At 39.7% G+C, this 12,675-nt stretch overlaps 9 non-coding genes across 9 annotated transcripts; all 9 read left to right on the top strand.

The window, feature by feature from the left end:
• Nucleotides 1-957: 957 nt before the first annotated feature.
• On the top strand, nucleotides 958-1,023 carry LOC142104722 (small nucleolar RNA U25). The gene has a single exon (XR_012679663.1). It is a non-coding gene; the product is annotated as a small nucleolar RNA U25 (small nucleolar RNA).
• Nucleotides 1,024-1,524: 501 nt separating this feature from the next.
• LOC142104675 (small nucleolar RNA SNORD26) lies at nucleotides 1,525-1,594 on the top strand. Its single transcript, XR_012679622.1, has one exon. It is a non-coding gene; the product is annotated as a small nucleolar RNA SNORD26 (small nucleolar RNA).
• A 1,225-nt stretch (nucleotides 1,595-2,819) lies between these two features.
• Nucleotides 2,820-2,890, top strand: LOC142104674 (small nucleolar RNA SNORD27). Its single transcript, XR_012679621.1, has one exon. It is a non-coding gene; the product is annotated as a small nucleolar RNA SNORD27 (small nucleolar RNA).
• A 447-nt stretch (nucleotides 2,891-3,337) lies between these two features.
• Nucleotides 3,338-3,417, top strand: LOC142104738 (small nucleolar RNA SNORD28). Its single transcript, XR_012679670.1, has one exon. It is a non-coding gene; the product is annotated as a small nucleolar RNA SNORD28 (small nucleolar RNA).
• Nucleotides 3,418-3,590: 173 nt separating this feature from the next.
• Nucleotides 3,591-3,717, top strand: LOC142104703 (small nucleolar RNA SNORD22). Its single transcript, XR_012679646.1, has one exon. It is a non-coding gene; the product is annotated as a small nucleolar RNA SNORD22 (small nucleolar RNA).
• A 317-nt stretch (nucleotides 3,718-4,034) lies between these two features.
• LOC142104687 (small nucleolar RNA SNORD31) lies at nucleotides 4,035-4,104 on the top strand. Its single transcript, XR_012679633.1, has one exon. It is a non-coding gene; the product is annotated as a small nucleolar RNA SNORD31 (small nucleolar RNA).
• A 151-nt stretch (nucleotides 4,105-4,255) lies between these two features.
• On the top strand, nucleotides 4,256-4,321 carry LOC142104737 (small nucleolar RNA SNORD29). Its single transcript, XR_012679669.1, has one exon. It is a non-coding gene; the product is annotated as a small nucleolar RNA SNORD29 (small nucleolar RNA).
• Nucleotides 4,322-4,503: 182 nt separating this feature from the next.
• Nucleotides 4,504-4,577, top strand: LOC142104682 (small nucleolar RNA SNORD30). The gene has a single exon (XR_012679628.1). It is a non-coding gene; the product is annotated as a small nucleolar RNA SNORD30 (small nucleolar RNA).
• A 594-nt stretch (nucleotides 4,578-5,171) lies between these two features.
• LOC142104694 (small nucleolar RNA SNORD31) lies at nucleotides 5,172-5,240 on the top strand. Its single transcript, XR_012679639.1, has one exon. It is a non-coding gene; the product is annotated as a small nucleolar RNA SNORD31 (small nucleolar RNA).
• Nucleotides 5,241-12,675: the final 7,435 nt, after the last annotated feature.

Raw genomic sequence — 12,675 nt, 5'->3', positions numbered from 1 at the left:
CGTCATTTGACACGATTCTCTGTGAAATCCAGGTTGCGGGAGAAATGCCAACGAGCCCGGGAGACTGAACCGAAGAGTTGGCAAGTATGCTCTAATGTAATACATTAATTTCATACAGTGCCAATGTAAAATGTGTATCCTTTACTTTCATGTGTGCCATGCTAACTTGCTCACAAACACAGACATGAATCCTTTGAATTTTTATTATGTAAAAATACAATTTTCGACAAGTAATTAATCTTCAGACAATTACAATAATAAACTAAGAGGGAAATTCGGAAGCAGATAAGTTTATAATGTCTGGAAGGGAGGTCATGTTCGAGAATCCGTGTTGTTTCCTCTTTATAAATTCCAGGTTAACAGCTAAAGACTATTTGGTGTAGTAGTTAATCTGGAATGATCACTATTTTCGTCTGACAAGAATTATTGACAGCGATACTCCAGTCGAACTAATATAGCATATTATACCTACAGCTTAGTCACCCACTCACTTTTACCTACAAGTATGGTATTACTTATTGTCGCTTTTAATTAATGTCTTCGTGACAATAAAGTGTATTGAAAAAAAAACAACGTAAATTGGCGCGGTTATCTAGGAGCGCATGCGCAGATAAATTCCCAGAACGCATTGCGATATCTTGCGCTATAAAAACCCCTGTTTCGGCAGCAATCGGCCATTTCGATCTCCTGGTCTTCTGAGCGGGTGAGTTGTAATCTGCTGCCATCCTAATGATCGGACTGTCTGGGGGAGTGTCTGAATATCATGCTTGTGCTGTGTGATAGTACACAGACATGTGGTTATACTGGTGTGGGTGATGCATGTTTATTTCTGCTATTTATTGTGCAGTGACCCGCATGTGTCTCACATGCTCTCACTTGTTAGTAGGCGCTGCTTGGCGAAGATTTATTATGTGCAGCTCGGGAAATATCTAAAGCTTATGTGTATATATTATACTGTGTCTATGATGAGACTTCACAGACCTGTTCTGAAATATGTGAGGACAGCTAATGTCTCTGAGCCGCCAGCTTATCAATGCTCCCTGTAATATGGAAGGCTGAAAACGTTTTAGAAAACTAGATTATTGATTATAGCAAACTTTTCACTGATCTATATTAGTGACTTAATGTTTTATTTATGTAACCATGTAATGTGTTTATTCCATAGGTGCAAATTATGCCTGGCCATGCTGGTAAGTGTTTACTTTATTTAGTGAAGTTGTGGTTGGAAGCCTTTAAATATTGTGTTTTTAGAATGGCTTTTTTTTATTGGTTAGGTACTGAATTTATAATACAAAGCTTCCTACTGAGATCTTCTCAGGCCCAGAACCAATAAGTGTGCATCCATCAGTAAAGACAGGATTATGATGTTTTGTCTTTACTGATAAATCTTCCCTACTACTAACTGCTGTAGTATGGAAAGTTGTCTTTTGATTATGCACAAACCTGCATATATTTTGCCTTGTTCAATACCCATCTGGCAATAGGTGACCAATTAAGACCTTAATTGATTATATTGTACATGTGCCACAAAGATGATACTTGGAACTCTCTCTTCCTGAGTTGACAGTGGAGATAACCTCACTGGCTGAGTGGCAATTGTACTTTCAATTCTTCCTTGACTCTTAAGGTGACTCTTAACCAAACTTTTTGATCTTTACTTAAAATATGAACTTGCATTGTTTGCTTTCTGTAGCTGTCTTGTGTGGCCTACATGCCAGTGGCAAGGTGCCTCATTAATTGCATGAGGTGTAAACCAGGGTTCTGTTCATAGTGGTTTTAGTCTGAAACTGCTGCTAACAGAATCGTAGTGCAGCCTCTCGGTAATTTGGCTTGATAGTAGCTCCAACTAATTGTAATATGTGGAGCATGGAGGAATGCAGCTGAGCTTCCGTTGAGCAGTGTCTTGATTAGAAGAATCCTATAGCCCCCCTTGTTTGTTCAAGTTATGTAGCGACTTCTCTTTATAGGCCTCACTTTGTCTTGTATGTTCACACAAGCTAATTTAACCACCCAATTTCTTTGCTATCAGACTGCACCAGGGCCTTCCACTGGAAACCCATTACTGCATAAGCTTTTAGTGTTATCTATGGAATTTGGATGGTATTGGTGGCTGCACTAATCAATCCTTGCATAATATCAAATCTGGTTGGAGCCTTAGGCATACCTCAGGCCTTGCTGACTTAGCTGGTATGGCTTGAACCCTGTCTGGCCTGAATGATGGATTGCATTTTAATAAGGGACATTTATAAAGTGACACAGGGGAGCAAATGATTTGTAGAATGGTGTCGGTTGTAATGTTTTTCATGGTAATATAGATATTAATTCCTAAATTTTCTAAGTTTATCACACCCTTCACTGACTGCTGGGAGGTGGGAAGTGTAGCATTACTATTTCAAAGACAGTTTGTGTCTGTGTAAACACTATCCTACAACATGACTATTGCTCATCTATAATGTGAATGCTAAATTCTAAAAAGAATGTTCAAGACCTGTAGATGGTGTCTTCTATAAATGTGGTGTAACTTTGACATCGCATGTACCTTTTACAGCATCTAGACACTTATAAATGTCCCCCATTTTATGAGTATGTTCTGTCAACCTGCTCTAAATGTATTGCAGCTTTCTGTGGTTTAATTTGTCAGTTTATAGCCTATAGTACACAAACTTGCCAAAATGGTAAATGGCTAAGATGTCGTCTTGCCATATACTAATTTAAATGTTCTTCTAGGATCTCAACCTGTGGTCTTCAAAGGTTGTGGCTAACTACTAAAGATGCAGGTGAGTAATAATCTGATACACCATATGTAGCCTTTGTGCCTCCATCAATGATGATCAATAACAGACAAGCATATGTCTGATTTAGTAGTGATGCTAACTTATACTCTGAGATAATAGGCTGCACTTTCTAAGCATTCACTATGTTCTAGAGACTTGACAGTAACCAGCTTCTCTTTCTAGGGTGTTCGTCAATCCCATTCAAAGCATGTTGGAAACCATACTCATATGGGTAAGTGTCCTGCAACTTAAACAAAATGTAGGCAAAACTTGCTATTTGCATCTAATCTTAGACCTGTCCTTCTGGCTGGGGCGAACAGCTAGAATCTGGGTAGTAGCTGCTTTAACTTTGCTATTGGTTACTGCACAGGCCACCTGAAGGAGTTGTTAAAGGTTTTACTGCCCACTAAAATATCCTTTCTAGCATGAATATGTGCAGCCAGGCAGTCACAGGATATTTCATTAAGGTTTCATTGTCATACTTGGGTGTACAAAAAAAAACATGGTTGTTACAAAGGAGATGGGCTGGAAGACAATACTTCCAACAAGTTCAGAATTGCTGCTCCAAATGATGACCTAATGAAGTCTCGTTCGTCTGATACTCCTTGAAGAATACACATAGCATGGTGGAGTTCTGATGGAGCATGACATACAACATGTACAATGTGTCTTTATTTTTCTAAAGCTAATAGTAATTTGTCTTCCAGGTGAAACATGGCAGAGGCTGAGGAGGCAGTCTGCAAATTGACAATGGTAAGTAGTCTAGTACTTATCCACAAGACTCAGGCCACAGCTCTTCACCTCTGTAGCCTCTTGCCCTAATGATGATCAACCCACATGTCTTACTTGCTGTATGGTGCCAGAGCCTGTAAAGGTGAACCCACTGGTACCTTCAGTAGGGAAAGAAAGACGACATGTTCCAGCAGGAACAGTCTGACAGGGCATCTGTCTGTATTAAGTGCACCACTTAACTGATATGTGCACCAGCCTTTCTATTCCACCTTATCAAACTGCACTGAATGGGAAAACTCGGTGGCACATTGTGAATCCAGTACCTCTGTTTCAGTGCCAGAGAGATGGCATAAATGACTATAAACTTCAAAATGAACACACTATTACAAATGAGCATGATTTTGTAGCCATAGTCTATACTAAAATGTAATCTTTTTCACAGCACAATGGAAATCTGGACAATATACCAGGTAAAGTGAGATGATTAAATCTTTTTTTCTCCTTATAAAAAAAAGCATGTGTTTGTTCAGAACTAGTGATGATTTGTTTACCGCCCCAGTCTGATGATTCGTGACTGAGTGGTATATTCTGAGGTTCTGACTGTGCAGTTATATCCATAGCTACAATAATGTTCTGCTCTGTCCTAAATATCTCTCCTATTCCTGCAGGTGTTTTTGCACAGCATGTAAAGTCACCTCTACATCCAGGTAGGTACCATAGTATTTGAGGCCTTTGTACTTTGCTTTGATCTGCAATGATGAGTCAAACTAGCTCACTTTGAAAGAACAATGAAAAGCATAGAACTCCTGAGCAGAAGCTGTTCTTGGTTCTAGAGCTCTTTCTTTCTCTTGGGTTCTAACTAGTATATTTATTTGCAGGATATTCATAGATGACTTGTGATCCTTAAACCATCACATTCCTGTTTATCTTGGATCTACACTGAAGGGTGTCAAAGGTGAGTTGCATAAAACTTTCCCTCTTAATTCTGCCCTCCCACTGACATGATGAATTTATCTTATGGAATCTCGTTCGTCTGAATAGCTCTGATGAGAAATCTTATTACTGATGGTTTGGAGGGTTGAGTGTATGGCAGGAAGAGAAACTATTGTATATTTTGGGAGACCTATGGATGTCTGTACTGATGCATATCCATTTCTTCTAGGGCACAGACACGTAAAGATCAGGATTGTAAAATTATGGTAGGTATTTGTCTAGTCTGCTATAGAAAGTGATATTTAAAATGGGTCTAATGCATATGAACATGTGCTTAACATGCTGTGGTTTCTAAAGCCAGTTTTTGTTTGAATTGTGTAGTTGCATTTTACCAGTTTCTATAGTGTGGAAATGTAGATTATGTAACTTTAAAGGGGACTTCAGTGATGAATCATCCACTATACCCTGAGCTGGCACTTGTGTTGGCTGTGACAAGGATCGTCGCTATCCTGATGAGATCCCCTCTAGGCACAGCAACAAACCTGTTTTGTGGGACTTTTTTTTTATATATATTTTTTATTCTACCCCCAGCTTGTATGAAGTCAACACGCAAGAAATGCAGGTGAGACTTTACCAAATGTCTTAAAATAGATCTGTGTAGTGGCTGAAAAATGGTCTATGCCATATGACCTGTAACTCTATACTGGTTCACTAATTGTAAGAGACCTCATCCTGAGCTGTGATGATTATACTACCGCCCCAGTCTGATGTCTATGACTGAGTGGTATCTTCTGAGCTGGTATAGTTTCTGAGGAAGCTTCTTTGGAAAGCTTTATTACTGTAACCCCCTGAAAATCTTTACCTCTATGTAGACATGTGTTCAGTCTTCAAACATGAATTCCGTTGTGATCTTCCTTGCAGCATCCAACTGACTTCAATGACTACAGCATTTGGAGATTGCCAAATATGGATCAGCCCAGGGGTGACCTGGTCAGACATGTGAGCTTGTGATGCACACCAGAGCCTTCAATGGTGAAGATGAGGACTTATTCCACATGAATCTGTCTCGTGAGGCTTAAAATTAGCCTTAAATCTTTTCTGAATTTGGTTGTGAGCTTTGTAGAACAAGAACATTATGTAACTGGCAACACAATAAAGCTACTAATAGTGAAGTTTTGTGGTTCTTTCAAAAGCTAATTTGCATCAAGCACTTCAGTGTGTTTCTACAATCTGACAAACTCTTCTATACTAAACAGAAGCATTTCTGGAATCAGTCTTTAAGAGAATTTTATGATTGTTAAAATGGCCAAGCATTCTAATTAGTCAAATGGTTAAACAAGGTATCCGTTTGGTTAGTGCACACAGGTTCTTTCAACACTCATACTATTTTATGCTGTAACATTACTGTTGTATGAACATCAATACAATACTTTCAGGCATTTGTTAATAATACTGCTGTTCCTGTACCTTAGACTTGTGGTTTTATATATTATATGACATCTCTGCCAGTAACTGTCCCAAAGGCTAAAATCCTTGATAACTGCTGGTCTAATTTTGTATAAACTCCAGTAGCTACAGCATAGTCAGATTACAGCACTGGGGTGGGTGGATTACTACTTCCCTAGACAGTAAAGCTTTCTATATGGTGACAGTAGGTAGGTGCTACACAAATGGGAACATGCAGTAGCTTAATTTTGATTGGAAAATGTTATGTGCATGTTTGATAAATAAAACCTATAGTTTAAAACATTGTGCTGAACCCAGAGGGATCCACAGGTTTTTCAATCCAGGAAAAAACAGACAAAATGTATCCATTTGCTGAGTTGTGGGTGGTTAAAGAATACATGTACATGATAAGAACACTTCAGAGTAAGTGGATGCTCCATAACAAACCCCCAACATGGTAATTGCACCAGCAGTTATAGTTTTTAGCACAACATGAGGTCTGCAGCACCATACAGAGGAAAATCAAGACCGTACTTGTTATACAATACACTAAACCAGTGGTTCCCAAACTGCACCTGGGGTGCCTTGGAAATCTCACGGGTGCCTTGGCCAGTGGTAAGCAAGGCAGGGGACTACTTGGTAACTATTTTGGCTTAGGGGTGCCTTGAAAAAATTTGAGACCCCAAGGGTGCCTTGAATTGAAAATTTGGAATACACTGCACTAAACAAAACTCCACCATACAGCTACAGGAGTGCAAGAGGTATATTCAGTGCAGGCTGAAACCTGTGCGTATTGGCATGGGCACAACTAACACCTTTAGGGGCATATTCAATTCTCGGCAAACACAGAATCTTGCAGTCTGCATTATTACCGTTATGTTAATGCGTGGAAAAAGTTAATACAGAATAGTTTTTACGCTGCGCAGGAACGGAAGAATTGAATATGCTCTTTAGAGTTGCCAAAAGGTGCAAAGACAATAGAGTGGAGTAAATGGGAAGAGAACCTACACATGAAGGTGGTGTGCAGTGTTACTGGTGAGCAAAAGTTATAGGGAATGGACCTCTTCTCACTAGTTTACAGTCAAAAACCTTAGACAAACTGACACATGGTACACTAATGTAAGGGGATCTGAGGGCAAGAGTGGGAGAGATAGATGGTGAGGTATACTACTTGGTTAAGTGGATAATTGGTAGGCTTTTCTGAACAGGTGTATTTTCAATGACTGTTGTCACAATGGGCAAAGAAATTGACTTTGGTCTGTTGATTTCTAAGAGTGGTGGCTGAGCTCCACTGTTCAAGAGGCAAAGTTTAATATTGCAGGGAAGGTTACATATCACTATATAGATTACAGTGCAATTTTGATCTGTAAGTGGTTTTGAGATTCATTTAACAATAGATCCACAAGTAGGGGGATAAATCAATCAGAAATGAATATTTCATATTGAGCAGACCACTTCAATACCATCTTTGTCCTTTCAGTTTGCCATTTTGCACTGTAGACCTATGTTTCACAAAGTTTAGTCTATGAATAGCCATGGTATGATGAATGTCAATTCATTCTATGGTGTGTAGGGTAGGATGCTTCACAGTAAAGGGTCTCCAAGTGGACAACAAAGTGAATTCCCTAACACATTACCTAAAACCACTTTCGTCATTGTGACACACAAGTAGCAATGAATGATGTTGTCATACAGATAAAGGTTGCCACAAAAGGTCACATATGGTACCAGCACACTTATACATTTGTGTTCTTGATCCTCCCCCCAACTTTAATCTTATGGATTTGTGTAAGACCTGGTTAAAAAAAAGTACACATTTAATACTTTTGTACTCTGGTGAACCAGCCGACTATATTTTATTAAAGTTCCCTGAGGTGGCACTAATTGTGTAAAAGTATCCAAGTGAAAAATCATTGTAAGTGAAGATTTAAGAAGAAATTCAGAAAATAACCTGAGAGCTTCAACAATGATAAATCCTTCAATGAAGGGATACTCCATATTATTCAGCCATAACTTCATAGTCTTTGAGAGCAAGGACAGAATTCTGAAACGCGTGATCATTCTGAGGGTGGCGTTAGTTGTAATTCAAGCTAGTGGAAAAATACCAGTAGTTAATTTTGTAGGTAATCAGAACAAGCATTTTATTATATAATAGTATATCATATAAATACAGCTAAATTATACCACTTTCATACTGCCGCCCCTGCAATATCCCGGGTTTTTGCAGGTGCTCGGAGCGTCCCAGCTCAGAAACACCATTCATACTGCACCTCGGACCTGGGAATTTCCCGGGTTGACCCCATTCATACTGCACATGTGTGCCCTGGCAATTTGCGAGTCATCACCAGAGCAGTTTTCATTGGCTGAAAAATGAAGACTGGATGCTGCTCCAGTGTTTAAATCCTGGCAGAAAATCAATCTCTCTCTCCCTCCTTTTCTGTGCAACCCGGGTTTTTCCATTCATAGTGCAGGCGACCCGGGAATTACCCCTCGATAAATCCTGGGTTTTTAGACCGGGGATTTTTCACTTGTACCATTCATACTGCACCAAGACCCAGCTCGTTTTAGCTCGACCCAGGAAAAATCTGGGATTTTGGTGCAGTATAAATGGGGTATAAGTAGATTATATTGCAGGATTCTCATCTCTGCCAACTTGTGGATTTATTTAATGGTCCTAATAAGAGGATTAGCCTTCAGTTCCAACATTATCTGGCAAAAAAAAAGTTAAAAAAAAATAAATCGGCTCTTGTTCTGATTTACTATAAATCTGGTATCTTGGAGGAGAAATGAGAGTATTGAAAGAGCAAGTAAAGTCACTACTTGAAATTATTATATATACAAAGATTGGATTACTGAGCTGAATAACATACATGATTACAAAAAGTAATGTTTAAACCCTACCAGATAGTGTGTACTAGGAAATGCATTAAGATATTTTACAGAGGCTATTTATCCCCTTCTTGAAGCCATTTAACTGAATTGTAGGGATGCATCTTCTTATCACTGTCCGTAGGGCTGCTCAACAATAAAAACATTCTGGATCCAAGTCAACTATGCAGTTATACACCGATTAAAACTTTGTACCCCTTTCACCAGACTGGGCCATTCTTGAGATTCCCAACATAGAAGAGTTCACATAAGTTAGTAGAATGCTGTTATTATTTCAGCAGGAGCAAAAATATTAATTCTAAACTATATCTATCCCAGCCGGCCACCACACTATTAAAAAAACAAACTTATTTTTAAGATGAGGTGGCTGAAAACACTTCACAAAGAACCCAGAGTCCAAAACTTTATTTGAAGTTTGGAAGAGCTTCATCAAAACATTCCCCATCTGTATTAAAATTACAAATAAATGCAAAATTAAAACACATGAATGTATAACCCAATATAAGAATTCACATTACTTAGAGTTAGGACAACCCTATTAGCAAAAGCTAAGGTGTGCTGTGGGATTTTTTAGGTAATATAGATTATAATTTCCGCTGGGGCAGGGACTGATGTGAATGACTAAATATTTCCTGTAAAGGACGTTGTCACAGGAGTAGGACTTTAGTAGATTTTTTTTTTAATCAACAAATTAAGTTTCCTCCTAGGAGTTTAAATAGAAGCGAGAATAGGCCCCTGACGGAGCACCGACATCATCAATGACTCAATGTAAAAACTCCAGATCATCATAGATTTAAGCAAAAAAATGTGCATTTCCATCATACCAATAAAAGGGAGTCCACACTGGATTAAGGCCCTACCAAGCTTGAAGCTGAAAATGGCAATCAGACAGTTTATAGTACACCAAAATATGGTTTGTGGGTTTAGTTTTACACAGTCAGTAAAATTTATAGGGTGAAAAATGCAAATTCAAAGAGCTATATCAAAATATAGCACATCTCAATTTAACTAGTATAGAATGAGGAGTCCCATCATATGATGACCACTATCATACTTGGCAACTCTCCCGGAATGTCCGGGAGACTCCCAAAATTCGGCTAGGTCTCCCGGGCGAGCAGGCAAATATCCCGCATATGGCATCTTGCTCCTCAAAATGACTCGATTCGCGGTGAATCGCATCATTTTGGCCCCGCCCTCCGGGACAAAAACGTCATTTTGTCACGGGGCGGAACCAAAATGACGCAAATTACCGCGCCCCACCCCTCCCGTCCTCCAACCACGCCCCCCCCCCTGCCTGAGATCTCCCGAAATTAACTTAAAAAAGGTGGGCAAGTATGATCAATATACTGTGCAAAGTCCATTCTGATTGTTGTTATTAACTGGGTGCTTGTAATGATACAACGTAGTCCACAATAGGTGAAGGTAATACCAGCTTATTGAAGCACAAACACATTGTGGTAGAACATGAAGGATCAATGCAATAAACCAACACAATCCAGGAGTAGCAGGTTATAATTAGAACACAGCCCAGGTTTAACAGACTATGGTTGTGGCTGGATAGAAATAAACAGCCCCTGAACATAAATGGATAAGAGGTAATATGCATGAACAAGGAAGAAAGTGCTTGATCCCGTCCCCCGATTCCTCATTGTGCCTTTTGTCTGTTTTCACTCCCTTTAGGTTGTAAGTTCGTATGAGGATGTCCCACTTGCCTGCTGTCTCAATACTTATTTCTTCTGCTCCAGTTACACTGGTACTGGCTTTGCTTGGAGCTTTTGAAGTCTTAATAGTACTTGTTTATTGTTCTGTGCTGTTAAACCTTGTATGGTCTACTTTCTGTTTGTAATCTGTACGGCGCTGCGGAAATCTTGTGGCGCCTTAGAAATAAATGATAATAACAGCAGCACCTGGTGACACAGAGGTACTGCAGGCCTGATATAGAATAAGAACAGAGTCCTAACACTGATGACTTATATGGAGCCCTATCATGAGAAATGTCTAATTCTGGTAACCTGCTTTAAATATAGAGTCATATTCTGGTTACCTTTCTACATTGTAGGGTATCATCTTTTATCATCCTTTTATTCCCATGTCTGAATGTGCAATGAGGTTCTTACCTGGATTTCCACAGCTAGAGTTGTAGATATATAAAGATGTTTTCTGTACACCTTAGTTCTATGAAAACCAACACAATTTTATTTTTTTGCAGGAAAATCTTGAAATAGCCTATGAATAGTGTAAAAAAGCAAATTAAAAACAATTATAAAGTGGTTAAGGTGTTTTTAACCAGGCCATAAGTCACTGCAATTGTGTAAGCCCAACACCCACACTTCATCACCGCAGTACTCCATGGCCCAACTCAACTCCACTACATCCAATAGATCAGTGCTTCTCAGCTAGGACCCCAAGCGTCCATGTGTCTTTGTGCAACAAGCACGAAAGAAACAGTTCACAGTAAAATTTATATTATATCTGAGAATCAAGGAACCAAACATACAGTCCCAGGGCACAAATTGTGAACCTGTTATAGACCAACAAAATAAATCTGCTGCTGCAATTCTGCCATCATCCTTGATGGTCATTCTGATCATCCGCCTCTCTCCTACTCTGTGCTCCTTTAAACGTGCACTCAAAACTCACCTCTTTCTCAAAGCCTACCAACCATCCACTTAACCCCCATCTCCTCCGCTCATTCTCCCCTCTCTCCCATTCCCTCAACTGGCTCCTCTTGTGCCTGGTCTGTTTAACCCTCCCTTAGGATGTAAGCTCGTATGAGCAGGGCCCTCTTCCCTCCTGTCTCCTTACCCGTTCTTCTGCTCCGTGTCTATTGCATCTGCCTGCCTGGAGTTTCTGAAGTATTGGTACTTTTGTTTATTGTTCTGTACTGTTATACCCTGTATAGTCTACTGTTTGTACTATGTGCGGCGCTGCGGAACCCTTGTGGCGCCTAACAAATAAATGATAATAATAATAATAATAATAATCAGAGACGCAGTTTAGGAAGTTAGTGGGTATGTGTGCAAAGTAGTCCCTCTATCCTCATATGAGACAAGGGAAGAATGGTGGGTGAAAATATGTGACAAGGGGAGAATGGGGAGGGCATATGTGCCATAAGCTCTGCCCACTCATGCACGGTAACATTTGCTCTGCCACCATTCTCCCCTTATCACGAGTGACCCAAACCCTCGTTCCAGGTTCCTAAATGCTGTGGTTTCTGCTGGAGGAGGAATCTGGTCTTTGCAGCAGCTCCCACCTCTGCTTCTCCATGTGGGAAGGAACTTGATGTAGAGCGCTAGTGACTCCAACTGATGATGTCACTGGTACTCTGCACAGACTGCCCACATAGAGCAGCAGCATGCGATGTGTAGTGCAGTGCAGCACATTGACCCTGCCTCCACTGGGTCCTGTCTTACAGCTTTCAATACCTGCTACTGCTGGTGTCTTAACTCTTTTGCTTCGTCGCTAGATTCTGGAAAGTTGCGTCCCACTTTGGAAGAGAAACATATACAATTCCCTCCCTAGAAAGCCGAGTGGCGACTGAATATCGTAGGCCTCCGTCTCCCCAACCAGCTCCAACATTAAATCATTAGTACCCACATTTCATGAAAAGATCTCCAACTTGTCATTAAATTATTCGCCTCCACATTTAATATAAATACCACAGATTGTATTATTACCCCTTACAATATATTAAAATACCCGATCAACTTCACATTACATTAATAGCCTCCACATTTAATAAACAGAAACTCATTATTAAATTAATAGTTCCCACTTGCTGATACATTACATGAATAGCACTCACATAACAATAATACTCCCCACTATATTACATTAATGCCCTTATCTAAATTACATTGTTAGTCCCACATTGTATTACTAGCCCCACCAACTCCCACAT

The sequence above is a fragment of the Mixophyes fleayi genome, chromosome 10 (assembly GCF_038048845.1).
Source record: "Mixophyes fleayi isolate aMixFle1 chromosome 10, aMixFle1.hap1, whole genome shotgun sequence".
Taxonomy (NCBI): Eukaryota; Metazoa; Chordata; class Amphibia; order Anura; family Limnodynastidae; genus Mixophyes; species Mixophyes fleayi.
Note: the sequence above shows the minus strand (reverse complement) of the source record. Positions and strands in the feature narration are given on the sequence as shown.